The 18056-nt window shown below is 47.8% G+C and overlaps 1 protein-coding gene across 3 annotated transcripts in view; it reads right to left on the bottom strand.

Annotated features, from left to right (window-relative positions):
- Window positions 1-18056, bottom strand: part of BRIP1 (BRCA1 interacting DNA helicase 1) — an 86121-nt gene that overhangs the window by 41710 nt on the left and 26355 nt on the right. The window lies entirely within an intron of this gene.

Genomic DNA, 18056 nt, shown 5'->3' on the forward strand with positions numbered 1-18056 from the left:
GCGGGATCGGTGAGCCCTCGCGACCAATCAAGGCCGAGGCGATCTCACCGATGGGCGTTTCCAACAGGCCGGCGGCTTGATCGCGACGCGCCTCATAAAAAGGGGGTGGAGAAGGACTGCGGAGTCAGATGCGGGAGATGCGGCAGATGAACCACACATGAGCGAGGGACCTCCGATGAGCTTTGAATCCACCGCAGCTTTGACCACCGTAGCTTTGAGCTTTGACAGCGGTTTCGGCCGCGGCTACGAAGGAACGCCGCCGTGCGAAACCGATTGAGGAGGGTCGGCGGCTGCTCACCTCGAGCCGCGCCATCACCCCAACCAGGCCCGCATCCTTCCCGCCCTGTGATCCCACTTTCTCGCCCGTCCAGCCATCCACCTCCTGCCATTCATTTCTGCTTCATTCCCCGTGTAAGTCTGATTGTCGTCTGTCCTTTGTGTTGTCCCTGGGAATAAGTAAGACTGTATAAGTAAGCTAGAAATTGCTCTGTGTCCTTCTGATCCTTCCATTCCCCTGTAAATTGCATTTCATTTCTTTTCTGCTTTGGCGGTGTGTAAATAATTAATAAATCCTGTTCTTCCTTACTCTGCCTTCTTTCCTTCACATCCGTTCGTCCTTGTCTTTTCCATCATTGAATACCTGTGGCACGATTTGGCCAACGAATAAGAATCGGGTCTAGTTTTTGTCAATGGTTCGAGCCGCGGCTGCTAATCCGCTCGGCAAATAACATCTTGTCCGCGGTCTCGAACGAGGTTGCTCACCTGCCTCTCTGGAGGGAGCTGGGCAGCTTCAGGACTCACGTCGGTCAGTCGCAGACAAGGGGATTAATCCCCCCTTGGTAAGGGGAAAAGGGGCCGACGGTGAGATCTGCAACAATTGGTTGGGCGGCTTCAGGAGCGGAGACGGCCAGTGAAAATAAAAGGGGGATTAACCCCCCCGCTAAGGGGAAGCGCTGTCCCCATATCCACAACAATTGGTGTCAGGAGCGGGATTCGGACCTGAAGTGCGCTTAGCGCACTCAAATTACGAGTGGCCAAAATTTTATTTAACACCACTAAATTTTAAAATCGTGCCATGGATAATCAAGGCGATCGGGTACCGGTGGGGGAGATAGAAGGGGTAGAAGCGACCCAGGACCCCAAGGAAATGTATATGGGGGAGAGAGAAGAGGAGAGCAATGAGGATGTGGTTGCGGGGGTATCAGGTGCACAAGATGGCGCCCTCGCGCACGAGGTTTCGGGCGCACAAAATGGCGGCTCGCACGTGGTTGCGGCAGCTGCGCCCGCGGCGCCGGTGAATTTGGACCTCGTTATGATGCAAATGGAGGCCCTTATGGCCAAGATGAGAGAGCAATTCAAAAATGACTTGGGAAACCAAATTAAAGATATGGGAAATAATTGGAAAACCAAATTCGGGGGGTTGAGTAAGGAGGTGGAAAAGATGGATGCAAGGCCAATGAGGGAAAAAGGGCCAACACCAATAACTTGGGAAGCAAATTGGAGGGACTCGGAAGCAAATTTGAGGGATTCGGAAGCAGATTAGGGGACAAACTGGGGGGCATAATTGGCCAAGCCAAAGAAATTAATGAGGGGTTGGCGAGGGGGCAAGCCGCATATGAGGTAAGGGAAGCCGAGAGGGAGGTTGACCGCAGGTTGAGCGGGAGGGGCACACGGGTGCATGACGAGGTAACGCGACTCGAGGAGCGCAGGTTGAGCGAGTCGGAGCAAGGCACAGGTAACTGGACCGGGGTAGACATCGCGACCCGGGGTATGGAAAAGCCGGCGACCACCGAGGTAGAAAAGGAAATTTTATTCGGACCAGCGGTCGTCGAGGGAAAGAAAAAAGAAATTAAGTCTGAATCATTCGAAGCAGTAGTGGAAATTGAAATTGGAGAGACTGGGGACTTAGCACTCGCGGCAGGGAAAGATGGGAAATGTGCAAAGTCCCTGCTCACATCACGATGCTGTGCTTAATAACACCAATGAAAGTTTGCAGGTGGTGTTGGAGCGAAGGAGAAGAATCCCCCAGGTGAGTCGTGCTGTATATTGTGCGGGGAGATTTTGTAAAAGGATGTTTGGCGCAGAAAGAATTTTCACGCGCTTGGGATCGAGAAAGCATCCGGGCGTTGGTGATGGGTCCCCTGTGAGTGGTGTGAGTGGAAATGGCGCGCTTGTGGGAAAAAAGTGTGCATCGGGGAATGAGCGTGTTACGAAGCGCGAGTGTGAAACCAAGTGCGAGCGAGAATGCACGTGTACGGAGTGCGACACAGAGAGTGAGTTGGTGGTGGCGCGAGTGCAAAAGGGCACATTGGAGCGCGAGTGTGAAACCGAGTGCGAGCGAGAATGCACGTCGGAGTGTGACACGGAGAGTGAGTTGGTGGTGGCGCAGGTGCGAAAGGGCATATCGGAGCGCGAGTGTGAAACCGAGTGCGAGCGAGAATGCACGTCGGAGTGTACGGAGTGTGACACGGACAGTAAGGTGGTGATGGAACGTGTGCAAGGAAGCACACCTGAGTTGGTTGTGGCGCGGGTGTGGGAGAGCCCATTGAAGCGCGTGAGTGGGTGGATGCGAGAGTGCACGCCCATGGTGAGTGTTACGGAGGACGTAACGGAGGAGAGGTGTGGAACGAAGTGTGCGAACGACGAGTGTGCGCTAGTGGGTGCGCGAGAGGTGTGGTGTGTAACAGGGAGTACGGTGGTGGAATGGACGGAGTGTGTGGAATGTACGGGCGGCGTTGGAACGCCGGGTTTGGTGAGTGTGAAAAGGGTCGCGTGTGAGCATGCGAGTAAGGCATCGACGTGGACCGGAGCAGCGTTTAGGGCGACGGATAGCCGAGGCGAGCACTCGGGGCGCGGTGCGCGTTGTTGGATGCGAGGCTCGGCGCGGATCGGTGCTGCGTCGCTTCTCTTCGAAGCGTCGTTGCCGATTCTGGCCTGGCCCCGCCCCGCACGGTCGAGTCCGGGCCTAGCCGGGCAAGGCGACCGGTCCGGTTCAAGGGCAGGTAGGAGGAAGCGGACGGTGCCCCCTTGTGGGGACGGCGTTCCGGCCGGGCGAGATCGGGCCTTCGGGTAGGAGACCGGAAGGCTCCGTGCCGAGATGGTGCGTGGAATCTCGGCCCGACCAAACCGCCTCCCCTGAACCGAATGCCGGACGGATTCAACCTGCAGGTGACCAAACCACCAGAATTCATTGCTCGGCTTTGCGAAGCCGAGTTTTAATGATGTAACGACGCACCGAGGCTCAGATATAGTGGACTGTGATGATAATAGTGTTTTGATCCGAAATTTAGAATAGTGAATAGAATTGGCAGAAGTGATTGGCAAAATTTGATGATTGGCAAATGATTGGTAGAATTGATTGGCAGTGATTGGCAAATTTTGATTTGCAGGAAATTGGATGGGCCAAATTGATAGTAGAAGATGCCCGATGTGGTGGGATGGCAACTCTGCCATCCCTCACAAAGGGGGCACATGAGCAATAGCTATGGGGTTTATGGCAGTGAAAACCAGCCCGGGAGGGTTAGGATAATGTATAGGGACTTAGACATGACCATAGGTAACTGTAGAGGTAAGTAGCGACATTGGACAGGTAGTCGGGGACATAGAGAGGTTAGAATGGTTGTTAATGACGTGGGATGTGCTTAGTTTAAAGGGAAGACGGGGAGCACCAAGTTAGAGGGAAACCAGGTAGATCAGATGATGCCGTGTGTTTGAGAATCGAAAGTGTATTCGGAAGTGTATTGTGAGTTGTATTGAGCGTGGAAGTGTATGGAGCAGTGCATGAGGAACAATTGTGGTTGTGCAATGTGCATTGTATTGAATGATTGAAGAAGCCTGGGAGGAAGGAGGGTGCAGGAAGCACAAGGTGTGATTGCACAGGTGTGCAAGTGAACAGGTGTATGGAGCATTGTATGACTGAGTAATGGTGATTGTGTGTTGTGTTGAGCAAATGGTCCTGGAGGAAGGAGGGTGCAGGAAGCACCAGGAGTGATGGCACAGGTGTGCAAATACAGGTGAGCATGGTTGTATGGAATAAATGGTCTGGAATATATGGAGTATGGAATGGATGGTATGGAGTGAGTATGGTAAAAACTGTGGAGTGGAGTGGATGGTGCGAAGGCAGTGGATGGGGAGGATGGACCCCATCACGAATACCCGGGGAGGGTAGTTTAAGAGTTAGGTAGAGGGAGTAGGTAAATTGTGGTTGGATATTGGCATCTGTGGTGCGTGTGGAAGAATGGTGTCTGGATGGGTGCATTAGTGTCGTGGAAATGGCTGGGCATGTGGCCTGTTAGTGTGTGTAGTTAAATGGGCACTCCGCCACTGTTAGGATGTCGGCCAGGTGAGGCCGCAGGTGGGCTCTGGGAGCCGTTAGAGTTGTGGATGGGGCCCGAGGATCCGGAGGACGGACCCGGGTAGCCCAGTGCCAGAGAGAGCACCGAGTGGGGAGAGCGCCAGAGGGCCTTCCCCAGGTAGATAGGTTAGGGTAAGGAGCAGGTAAGCTCGGAGGCAACTGCAGTGGTGGAGGTGTGCAGGTGGGTAGACCTGCTGGGAGAGCCACACGACCCAGTCCTGAAATTGTGCAAAGGCACAGGGAGTCGAATCGGGGGAGTGAGACCCCAAATTGATGAAGCACCACAGTTTGGTCGATGGGAATTTGGTTCTTAAAACCGCATAGAGTAAGATGGCCAATGGATAGGCAGGGAAAGACCCCGGGTAGTGTAAAGTGTGTTAATTTCATTTAGAGGATAGTTAGGATTAAGAATCTCCTCGCACCATCTACATCCACTCACCTGAGGTGACGACGGGGCTCCACACCATGCCATGGTTGTTATTGGGTTTTTTTTGTGCAAATGTTTGGAATGTGAGATGCATCATGACGTGGGTGTGACATTGTGCTGATGTTCCATCTCTCCCTCCTTATGAGGATTGATGATGAATTGGTGATGGCAAATTTTGGATTAATGGGATTGTGACGAATTTGTTATCGGGGAAATATGGGGAAGACGTGACATTAGTGACGAATTGGTAAGGGTGTAGATTTTTGTAAATATGGGTAAGGGCAAGGGTAGAGTAGGTAACAGGGGGGGTGACGTACGGTAGGGACGAGCTTTTCTCCGCTCAGTCTCCAGACGCACCTCACTCTGCATTGCCTTCATTGATGTGTACCCTTGTGACCTTACCCCTCACTCACCTGTCTTCTCTGTCTTCCTTCCCCGACCCATGGATCGTGCTCTCTGGGCACTGAGGGGAGCGTGCGGGGGGCCACGTCGGTGTGCCCGAATCCTCGCAACCAGCTGCCTGCATCCACGCACCACTTATGGACCACATGTCTGTGGCTGAGCACCACTCATGGACCCCACGGGTTGGGGCATGGCCCCTCTGCTGGGACCGGCCACGATGGCCCAAGATCTTGCTTGCGGACCCGGTGAGGTGGCACCAAGCCCACAGGTGAACCACCCATAGTCAGCCCCTGTGGGCCATAAATAAAAATGGACACGTTCTGTGCTTTTTATATCCACTAAATAGGCCGCCAGTAAGAAGAACAAGTTGACAACATCAGGAAGAACAATGGCCAGCAGAGGGAGCCGAAGAACAAGACCACCAACAGGGTTTTGGTTTTTATTATGGAACTATGGTGACTGTGTACTCTGGTGCTTTATGGTGCTCTTCATTGGTGCTGGTGCGTCGATGCAGCGCAGGCTGTCTCCCCACCCCCCCCCCCCCAAAAGAAAAATCACAGGTCCTGGGTTGCGTTTTGTAAATAGTCCAAGTAACGTCACTTGGAAATAATGCTCCCCACCGTTCATGTTTCGCTTGAAAACCATTCCGCAATTCGGTTATCCTGTGGGCGTGAATCTGTTAGGTAGGGTGCAATGCAGCAGAGGGACATACTTATTTGTGTTTTAAAACTGTCACACTCAGGGTCAGGTTAATTGAAGAGGGAACTACACCTACGTGCCACACTAAGTTCAAGTTTTGTCGGCCCGAGCCGTGCAGTGAGGAATGAGGGTGCTGTGTTACGGTTCTTAGAACCTTCACTTTGTAAATTTAGTATTAAAATTTCCTATGTACATTTCCCCTTTAATTGGCTGTTAATTGAAATGACTGCACCGTAGCTAGTCCATGTACAAGCACGTAGGCCACCATATACCCTTCTAAATAGTTATTTCTTATTCTATGTAGTTTAAGGCTCTGTTTCCCATTAGTTGACTCTGCATTGCATCGAATTAGTCTGGAGGCATATCCCCAAAAGTGGCCTAGAAAAGGTGGTAGGGGTACACTCATGTTACAAGCTGGCAACAATGTTTTTCTGAAAGCCCAGACCTCTAGGAACCCAAAAAGTCTTGTTGCCAGCTTGGGAAATGGTTTGGACCAGATTTGTGGCCATTTTTCAAAATGGCCGCCTACATTTTTGGTGTTTTCTAATATTTGAGCTCTAGAACTTATATCTGGCTGTCTTAAAGGTCTCTAGGGTTATGACCTTATAACATATAGTCATACAACAATCCTCACCCAAATTGGGGTGCATGGCATATCTATAAGTGGTTTTATTGAAGCAAAAAGGCAAAAATATGCCTGAAAAACGCCTTCATTTTGATTTTTCCAAATCACTAAATTGCATACTGTGAAGTTGTTCTTTGGTCAATTTCTTTCAAAATAGTTTTAAAATTTGCCCAGATCCCTCCTCTTCATTAGCAAATCTTCAGGAATATACCCGTTCTCAGAAAATATGTTTTATGCATGATCAGCTACCCCTACCCCCTAAATCACAAAACGTGCCAATTTTCAATATTTCCAGATTCCAACCAATATCATTGTTGTATGACTTTTTCTCATCATGATAGGTCCAAATTAACTTACTCTATGTGATTAGGTGTTAATAAAAATTGAATTTCACACTTTAGTGAAAATCCAAGATGGCTGCCAAATGGCCATAGAATATTTGGTGGCGCGAGACCATAAGACTGCAATTTCATTCAGAGGCACTTCTAAAATGTTCCATTTATACTAAATATATGAGGCACTACTATTCTATAGGTCACATGTATGTGAAAGAGTCTTGATGAGTTGAAGATGTATTATTTTAGAGGGGGACTTTATGTAAAATTTATGTTTTATAACATTTGAATTTCAGGAAAGTAGTGTGGATTTGGAAGTGCCTTGTTTGCGGAGTATATTAGTTCCAACATAGCTGACAAACAAGGCACTTACATAAATGAAGACATAGAAGATTGTAAAATATAAGCTATATTATTTAATGTAAAACAAAAATAAACATACATAACTTGTATACATAATGCAAACATTATTATGTTACACTGATCCAAACAATACAAACGTCAATGCAATGCTTGCACCTTTAAACTAAACAAATATTTGGCACTGAATTAACAAAGTCATACCCAACAAGCTAATCTGGCTATTCATACATAAGTGACAGAATGTGGGATACAGTCATATCATAGACTAGTAATACATTGGTGGAACAGAGCTGAAGCAAGACTAGTTACATTATGTCAAATACAGCCTAACTAAAGACTAGTAACACTATTTGAATGCAGTCAAATCATGGACGTGTAATGCTATGTGGAATACAGTAGCATAATAGACTATTGACATTATGTCATATTGAGCTTAGTAAATCAAAGACTAGTAGAACCAAATACTCCAAATACTAAACTTCTGTGCAGTGTTCTCGCCATACACACCACTTTCTACCAGAATGTCCTTCAAGCCGGAATCTGCCATGTACTGTCCAATAACCTTGGTGAAATTCATTTGAATATGGAAACCACCAAGCATCACCACTAGGTTTTTGCATTTGTCTGGTTTGGCCCACTGCAACATCTTGGCTTTACAGTACAGTTGCTCATCAAAGGTAAGTACTGTATACGTTTGCCCTAGTGCAGCAGTCATCCTTTGGCAGTTTTGAATCACTGTCCAGATGGTGTCAAACTCATGTGCAGGCTCATTGATTATCGGCATAGGCCCTACTGTAGTCTTTGCTGGATTCACATCAGACACACGCTGGTTAAATGCTGTCCAGCCTGGAACATGCTGGTCCTCGGTGTGAGACTGACGTGCAAGGAGCCATGACACATCTATGGCCATAGCCTCAGAGATAACCTGGGCATCCGATTCCATATACCAATCAGCTTTCACAGCTACTGGAAATGTTGCTTCGGGTTTCTGGGTGCCCATGCCTGAAGGTTGAATCTCATTGAAATGCTCTGGCACAGTTACAGATCTGCTACTGCTTGACTTGACATCAGGTGCAATGGTCTTTTCGCCAGGTATGCTTCTTCGAAAGGCAGCAGACTGTGAGGCATGAAAGGAGCCTTGACCGTCAAGGGTCTCCTCTATGATGTCAATGTTATCATTAGCATATCTGATGTATCCTTGGTAGGTAGCTTGTGCAAAATTCAGGGGTATTATTGTGTTGTTTTGCTCAACATATCTGGCCAAGACAGAGTTTGCAAGGGCAGTGTCAGCTCTTCTTACAGTTTCATAACCAACACCATGTCCTGCAGCATGCATTAGTTGCACCAAGTCCTTGGACCTTGTTGCTTGGTGAACAGTGAGAGCTAGCCCTAGTTGCTTTGGTGTCTGCTTTCTGCCACCAGATGCCAAACATACTATGTCCTGTGCTATGCTCAAAATCCTTTTGCTTTCTCCATCATCATCACCTTCGGAGGTCCCTTCAGAATCTTCAAATATGCTGTCACAATCACACAGCAGGCGTAGGAAAATGTAAAGGCTTTCAGGAACCACCTTCTGTGCACTTTCAGTATTGATGTCTCCAATATCTGAGTGTCCTGGCATTGTCTTGATGTCATTTCTCATTTTGACTGCCACTCTGTAAAGCCAACTCAAGAGTTCCTTGTCCTTTGTTTCGGCTGAGAAAGATGGAATGTGCTGGGAGGTTTCATCAGAATCTTGTATCTCACTTTGTTCTAGCTCATCTGCCATCTCTGCTAAGTTCTGAACAACAATACCTGTTTGAATTAGTGGGAAGACTAGAAGTGAATCCTGTTGATTCATGGACTGTACAAAATCTGCCCTATCTCCTAATACCCTTTTGACTTTGTTCTTGAATGCTTTGTAACTCTGTCGGTCACATTGCTCCACACAGACACTGAAGTCTCTTCTCATCATGTAACAGTATTGGTGCCAGATGGTTTTCATGGTATAGATGTCTCCTCCAGACAGCCCAGCATCCACCTCCTCGATCATTTTGTTGAAACAAACATCTGGTGGATATTCTGGGCCTTCTTCTACCACAGTTGACTCAGACTTCCTCCTGAAGGTTACATAACAAGGAAGGTGGTACTTCCCTTCAGCAGCTATTAGGTCACTTATTCCTGCCAACCGGCATCTCATAATCTTGTTCTTTTGAGCATCATTTAGTATTCTGTCTGAGGTCTCTAAAGTGGCTACATTCCTCAATTGCTTTCCTGCCTTATCCTCCTGACAGAAAATACATTTGTCCCAGGACACTGAAGCAACTGATGCTCTAGAAGAGGGGCGAATGCATGTAGATGGTTGGTCACACGAGTCCTTTGCTTCCTTTTCATGCCGATTTTTCAGTCTCTCAATATGGTTGGCATGTGTAAACTTTGAATAACAGCCCCTGTGCCATACTATGTGTTCTTTTTCATCATCAAGGTCAATACTCTGTATTCTGTCAAGTGTTGAGATGTACTCATGGTCATGGTATTTCTGTCTCGTAATCACACAGTCTTTAAAGCGTTCGAGACCAACATCTGTGGGCTTGGTTGTCTTTTCATTTTTTCTGTTGCCTTGGCAAATGAAGCATGTGCTCCAGTCGATGTCCAGTGCAACTGATTCTCTCTTCCGTCTCCCGCCTATCACAGCTACAGGTTCCATCTTCATTCATATCTGGAAAGAGACAAAGACTATGTCTACCACAACACTGAAAGCTATTTACAGCACATGCAACAAGCAATATGTTATAGTACATTGTTAACACAACAATTATGTTAAAATGATGATTCGGGCAGGACCTGAGGAAGAATACAAAGGAAAGCATCATTATTGCAATATATTATGTCTCAAAAATGTGTTGGTATCAAATGGTAGACTGCATTACCTTAACTTAACGTCATAATGTGAAATATTATATTTTATTGGCCATTTGGCAGCCATCTTGGATTTTCACTAAAGTGTGAAATTCAATTTTTATTAACACCTAATCACATAGAGTAAGTTAATTTGGACCTATCATGATGAGAAAAAGTCATACAACAATGATATTGGTTGGAATCTGGAAATATTGAAAATTGGCACGTTTTGTGATTTAGGGGGTAGGGGTAGCTGATCATGCATAAAACATATTTTCTGAGAACTTGGGTATATTCCTGAAGATTTGCTAATGAAGAGGAGGGATCTGGGCAAATTTTAAAACTATTTTGAAAGAAATTGACCAAAGAACAACTTCACAGTATGCAATTTAGTGATTTGGAAAAATCAAAATGAAGGCGTTTTTCAGGCATATTTTTGCCTTTTTGCTTCAATAAAACCACTTATAGATATGCCATGCACCCCAATTTGGGTGAGGATTGTTGTATGACTATATGTTATAAGGTCATAACCCTAGAGACCTTTAAGACAGCCAGATATAAGTTCTAGAGCTCAAATATTAGAAAACACCAAAAATGTAGGCGGCCATTTTGAAAAATGGCCACAAATCTGGTCCACACCATTTCCCAAGCTGGCAACAAGACTTTTTGGGTTCCTATAGGTCTGGGCTTTCAGAAAAACATTGTTGCCAGCTTGTAACATGAGTGTACCCCTACTGTCACATTTCCTGGAAGTGCCTCCAGACTAAATGACATAAGATAGATCCCTCCGACACCCCCATGGCCTCTTCAAAGTGCCAGTAACTTTGGGTGGGGTTATTGGCATCACCTTCACCCCAAGACTCCATTGAACACAAGGTCATCTCGGAGCAGAAGGTGGGAGGAGTCAGCAAAGTGCCAGGAACAAGGCGTGGCTTTGCCAACGCCTCCTCAAGGGGCGGGATCAGTGAGCCCTCGCGACCAATCAAGGCCGAGGCGAGCTCACCGATGGGCGTTTCCAGCAGGCCGGCGGCTTGATCGCGACGCGCCTCATAAAAAGGGGGTGGGGAAGGACTGCGGAGTGAGATGCGGGAGATGCGGCAGATGAACCACATGAGCGAGGGACCTCCGATGAGCTTTGAATCCACCGCAGCTTTGACCACCGCAGCTTTGAGCTTTGACAGCGGTTTCGGCCGTGACTACGAAGGAACGCCGCCATGCGAAACTGATTGAGGAGGGTCGGCGGCTGCTCACCTCGAGCCGCGCCATCACCCCAACCGGGCCCGCATCCTTCCCGCCCTGTGATCCCACCTTCTCGCCCATCCAGCCATCCACCTCCTGCCATTCATTTCTGCTTCATTCCCCGTGTAAGTCTGATTGTCGTCTGTCATTTGTGTTGTCCCTGGGAATAAGTAAGACTGTATAGGTAAGCTAGAAATTGCTCTGTGTCCTTCTGATCCTTCCATTTCCCTGTAAATTGCATTTCATTTCTTTTCTGCTTTGGTGGTGTGTAAATAATTAATAAATCCTGTTCTTCCTTACTCTGCCTTCTTTCCTTCACATCCGTTCGTCCTTGTCTTTTCCATCATTGAATACCTGTGGCACGATTTGGCCAACGAATAAGAATCGGGTCTAGTTTTTGTTAATGGTTCGAGCCGCGGCTGCTAATCCGCTCGGCAAATAACATCTTGTCCGCGGTCTCGAACGAGGTTGCTCACCTGCCTCTCTGAAGGGAGCTGGGCAGCTTCAGGACTCACGTCGGTCAGTCGCAGACAAGGGGATTAATCCCCCCTTGGTAAGGGGAAAAGGGGCCGACGTTGAGATCCGTAACAATATATATATACAAGTATAGTATATACAAGTATATACCCCGTCTCCGTCATATATATATTGTTGCGGATCTCCCGAAGCCCGTTCCCGTTATAAAGGGGCGATTAAACCCCCTTTTTTCCCCTGGGTCTTCAGGTCCACGAGGCCGAATCGCCACTTCTGGAGCAAGCGTGAAAAATGGTATCGGGTCAACGTCGCACGTACCTTTAACCCACGCTGCCACAAAAGCGGGGACCGAACCTCGCACATGCCACGCTTAATCGAGTACGCCGAGCGGTATGCGTATCACGTGACTCGTGCCGTTACTTTTATGGAACCCGATTCGAGCGGTTCTATTCGTACCATGCGAAGCCAATTGATGGAAGAGACGAGAACGGTCAAATCAGAGGAATAACACGATTTATTATTTACTAGGGCGTGCCCGCACGTACGTGCTTGCCCGTACGTGCTTGCCCGTACGTGCGTGCAAAAAAACATGCGTTTACATGCAGTAACGACCACAGAACCCCCCCCCCTCTATTTACATGAAATGGTTTGGTCCATTCGCAAAGCCAAAACGAACGACCACAGAACCCCCACCTCTATTTACATGAAATGGTTTGGTCCATTCGCAAAGCCAAAGCGAACGACCACAGAACCCCCCCCCCCCCCTCTATTTACATGAAATGGTTTGGTCCATTCGCAAAGCCAAAGCGAACGGCTTGCGAGTACGGTGACCATACCTTGGGAACCACTTGTCCGATTAATTTCAAACCTTGAAAAGGCACATCCTCGGGTCCCCAGCAATATACCTGGCAAGTTTCAAGTATATCGGACCGGTAGTTGTCGAGAAACAGCGGTCACAGACAAACACACACACAGACACACACACATACACACAGAGATTACTGGAATTATAGATAGATGTACAATGATTTGCAGAAGGAAAGGGGACACAGAGCAGAAGCTTAATCAATCTTAACTTATCTCCAGACACAGGGCCCACTCACGCACACGGGGAGAAGAAGAGAAGAAGTTCGAGCGCCAAACACGGTTTGCCGTCGGTTGCTCCGGGGCAGCTCGCCCCTCGTGGCTCTCTGGCGTTCACGGCACGTATACAGGTGAAGGTAGGCAGGAGGAAATCGCGCGTCTGTGGCCCGGCACGGGTCGTCCTCTCAAGCGCGCGATTAATACAGCGCAGAGTGCAGGGCACGGGGACAGTTCGTGTACAGTCTCGATCACCGCAATTCAATGCACTCGTTCTGCGGCGCGTTCTCGTGCATGCTCAAGCTCAACTCAACTCCACTCACTCTCACAGGGAACTTGAACTCGTCTCACAGGGAACTGTAACTCAGCACTTGAACTCACGACACTCTCTGGCTCTGACTGAAGTGCACACGACTCTGACTCAGAACTCGTCTTGTCTGAGAACTCAGGTGGGGGGGGGGGCTCGGAGCAGGGTTATATGGCTCCGCCCCGGCCCTACTCGAATGTTCCAAAACCCCACCTCTCATCGTCGTGGTTAGCCACTCCCCTCGAGCCCGGAGGGGGGAGAGGGGGGGGTAGTGTAAAGCCAGGTAGATGGCATAGGCATAAATTTGTATGGATATTGACACCTGTGGTGCAGGTAGTGGCAAGTAGTGCTTTGGAGGATGCATGAGTCAGTGAAATGGCTGGGCGTGTGCCTTAATTGGTGCGTATGGTTATTGGGGCACTCCGCCACTGGTAGTTTGTCGGCCAGGTGAGGCCGCAGGTAGGCTCTGGGAGCCAGTTAGAGTAGTTGTGAGTTGTTCAGTGGGGCCCGAGGATCCAAGGGAAGGACCCGGGTTGCCCAATGCCAAGGTGGGCATCAGGGGGTAAAGAGCCAGGAGGGGCCTTCCCCAGTTTAGGTAGTCGCAAGAGCAGGTAAGCTCGGGTGGCAACTTCAGTGGCGGAGGTGCACAGGTAGTTGGACCTGCTAGTAGAGCCACATGACCCAGCCCCGAAATTGTGCAAGGGCACAGAGAGAAAAATTGGGGAGTGAGACCCAAATTCGGATGGCATCACAGAGTGGGCAATGGGAATTCAGTTTTTAGAACCACATAGTTTAAAGAGGCCGATTGGCAGGGTACAACCCCGGGTAGTTTAAAAATAAATGTCATTGGAGTAGTTAGGAAGAGAAACCCCCTTTGCATCATCCACAGCCAATCACCGAGGAGGACGAAACTCCACACCAGGACTTTGTGAGCTGATTGAGTAAGTAAGACGCATCATGACGTAAGGAGACATTGTGTTTGTTCCATTCCTTCCTTCCTGGGAGGGATTGGGAGACGAATTTGGATTAGAGGGGGATATGGGAGACAAGACGTAGAGACGAATTTGTAAATACAGGGAAGGGCTAGGGTCGTGTAAGCGACGTTGGAGGGAACGAACGGATAGGGATGAGCCTGCTCTGCTCGCTCTTCCGCACCCGTCATGCTGCATTACCTTGTGTTTTTGTGTACCTTTGTGCCCTTTCCGCTTTGCTGGTCGTGCTTTGTCTCTCCCCCCACCCCAGGACCATTTTGGAGGTGGAGCCGTGCAGCACCATCGACCTGTGCAGCATCCCTGCTGCACTTTGCTACATCTATGCAGCCGAACTGCACAGCACTTTGCTGCCGTATCCTTTTGTTATAACTTTTCTGCACCTGTGCAGCACTTTGCTGCCACCAACACTTTGCTGCACATATTACACTTATGGACCACAGGTTTTGTGGCCTTACACCTCTGCTGTGCAGCACCTTGCTGCAAATTCACCTTGCATCTTCGGACCACTTGTTTTGAGTGGCATGAATGTCACGCAGTCGGAACACATAGGGTTGGCCCTGCCTGGCAGAGAAATAAACTGAACACATTTGTTGTGCATTTTTTAAATTATGGTGTGCTAGGGACGAGAAGATTTGTAAGTTGAATTAGCCCTGAAGAGCAGGAATGGCCTGTATGCCGGTCCGGGGGCTAACCAGTTTGATTTATGCACACAGAAGATGCAAGATGCAAGACGCAAGAAGCAAGCAGCAAATGTGAATTTTTGAGTGTGTTTGTGTACTTTGCTGTGCTTTCTCTCCCCTCCAATCTTCTTTCCAAAAAGGACAGGTCCTGGGTCATAGAATTGTAAAATAAGGTTAAGTTTCTGTGCTTGTATATAAAATGCTGCCCACCGGCTCTATGCTTAGTTTGACAAATTCCGGATTCGGTTAATTGTGGGCGTGATTCTCTTAGAGTAGCTACTCAACGCAATAGGTGGGACATATTTAGTGTTTTAAAACTGTCGCACCCACGGATTAGAGTAAATGTTAGAGGGAACCACATCTATATCTCACATGTAAAAGTAAAAGTTAATTTCCAGATCTTTCTCAAAACCGGTCGTTTCAACTTTGTTAGGTTCGACTCGGGGACGAGTCTGACGAGGGAGAGGGGTAGTGTTGCGGTTTTGAGTTTTGTATAATAAAGGTTAAATTTCCCCCTCATAGTTAGTCACACAAACAACATGTAGCCTCGCGATAGTTCAGTTATTTCATAGTATGTGTGAGAATAGTCCTTTTCCTGTGTTAGTTTTGCATTGAGTAGAGTAAGGAGAATAGGTCCTTTCATCGCTTCCATTGTCCTATGCCGCCTCCATCACCTTACGTCTCTTTGTGCTGCCTTTGGCGTTTTGGCGCGAATTAACAAGAGGCCGGCCTGGAGGGTCGGGGCGGGACCGAATGAGGGCGGCGAAGAAGCTGACGGTAAGCGCGAGCCGCCAATCAGGGCTCAGAGGGTGTGGCGGCAGCACTGCGTCACAGGGCGTGGTTGAAAGGTTCGAGAAGGCTCAGGGCATGGCAGATATAACCCGTCGCGCAAAGCCCCCAGGAGGACTCGCGAGTTGAAGGAGCACGGTGAGCAATTGAGTTACGAGGACTGAGTTGGCATTGAGTGAGAAGTTGAAGGAGACGGTCAGCAGTAGAGGACTTTGAAAGATACGGGATCGGCGAAAGACGCGCATGAACCAGGAGACGCGCTCGTATGAAAGCGACACTCGGTTGAGCTTGAAGCCGAGCTGCTATAGTGCATTGAGTTACGCGAGTGATAGCGCGCTGGTTATTGAACGAGCTGTGGAACCGCCAGCCGCGCTGAGAGATGCGTACATTTCCCGCCTTCCTGCCTCATCATCATCTGCTTTTGTTCGGGAGACGCGCTACGAGGATCCTTCCATCACCTGCTTGCCATCTTCGAGGGACGTGCTGTGACCGAGGAGAGCCGGACGGGGCCGTTCCTGGACGACCAAGTCGGCGCGTTTGGCCTGAACATCACCCTGCCTGCAATTCCCTGTGTGAGTGTGAACGGGCCCGAGTCTGGGAATTAAGAATAAGACTGCTTAAGTTCTGCTCTGTGTCTCTGCTTCTACCGATCATTGTACATAATATTGGGAATAATAATTAAACCTGTGTTCTTCCTTCCATTTGATTGTTCTCGTGTTTTCCATCATTGACTAAGCGTGGTATGAATAGAACCGCTCTAATCGGGGTCCAATATCAACGGTGACTGCACGGACCACGTGGTACGCAATCCGCTCGGTGTACTCAAATTACACGTGGCTCGTGCGAGGCTTGGTTCCCCGCTTCCGTGGTGGCGTGGGTATTTAGGTACGCTAGAGACTTGGTCCCGAAACCATACCTTGCGTTTGCCCGGAAGAGGCGTTTCAAAGTCTCTTGGTTACGCCAGGCCCAGAAAGAACAAGGGGCTTAATCCCCCCTTGGTAAGGGTAGGAAGGGCGGCGGGAGAACCGTAACAATATATATTGACACTTGTTGAACTTGAGGAAGATCGAGAAGAAGGCCAATTTGGCCGAAAGCTTGTCTGAAAATACAAGATTGTCCTGAAGCTATGTCCGTAACTTGTATAATTTATACTGATTATTTATTTAATGCAAATGAGGCACCCTACTGGTATTGTGTAGTTTCTGCTATTTACACACACACACACACACACACACACACACACACACACACACACACACACACACACACACACACACACACACACACACACACACACACACACACACACACACACACACACACCAGAAATAGCACCACCTTTGGTGGTAGCCAGTATTACAAATACAGGTTGTGGCATTTATATGTGACATAATTGTAATGTTTATATTTTAAAGAAGTATCTGTATAATTATTTATTTATTTTGTGAGTTACAGGTGAAGCCCTGAAGATTTGAATGATTGAGCATTACAATGCGCCAGCACAAATTAAAATTGTAGAACTTGATATAAAATTAGGCCCTGTTATTGCAACTCAGCGAGCATTTCATAGCCTTCCCGATCCACAGATTTGACCCCAGTGGATTTCTTCCTCGATGGGCATTTTTGAAGGGCCAGGTTTACAAGACACGTCCCACATGTGTAGATTAACTAAATATGAGCATCTTTGAAGCCACCGCTGATATTGATAATGACATTGAAAGCAGCAATGAACAATGTACTGGTTCGATGCAAGGAGTGCATCAATTGTAGTGAACAGCATTTAAAAGATGTGATGTTTTCGAAGTTGAGCAGGGTTGTGTACACTGCAATGAAGTCACATAATCTCCCATAACTGTACTTCAATTTATTGAAATAAAAACATGATTTACTTTGGATAGTCTTGTTTTATTACAGAAATATATGTCAGATATTAATAATACCCTGTATAATGGAACCTTCTCAAAATTATGACATGGATTATGATGTTTGATCAATAACAAGTACAAAAAGTTTTAATTAAAACAAAAGCCGCGTCGATGTTACACAATGCCTAGATGCAGCTGTGCCTATAACGTCGATGTTATAGGCACAGGACATTCCTATTGATTCGATTACTTGATGTTATTTTTGTGCAAAGTGAAAATATATCTCGGCAATTTCCCGTGTGTGGTGACGAATTTTTAATATATCTCGGCATTTTCCCATCTGTTATTTCAGGCGGTGTATGACTGACCATGCCGCTATTTAAAATACTAGGGCATGCCCGTACTATATATATATATCTAAAAGTATATCCCCCCCCCCCTCTATTTACATGCAATGGTTTGGTCCAAAGCTAACGGCTTGCGAGTACGGTGACAATCCCCCCCCCTCTATTTACATGAAATGGTTTGGTCCAAAGCTAACGGCT

Source organism: Myxine glutinosa, chromosome 3, assembly GCF_964187855.1.
Source record: "Myxine glutinosa chromosome 3, kmMyxGlut1.1, whole genome shotgun sequence".
Classification (NCBI taxonomy): Eukaryota; Metazoa; Chordata; class Myxini; order Myxiniformes; family Myxinidae; genus Myxine; species Myxine glutinosa.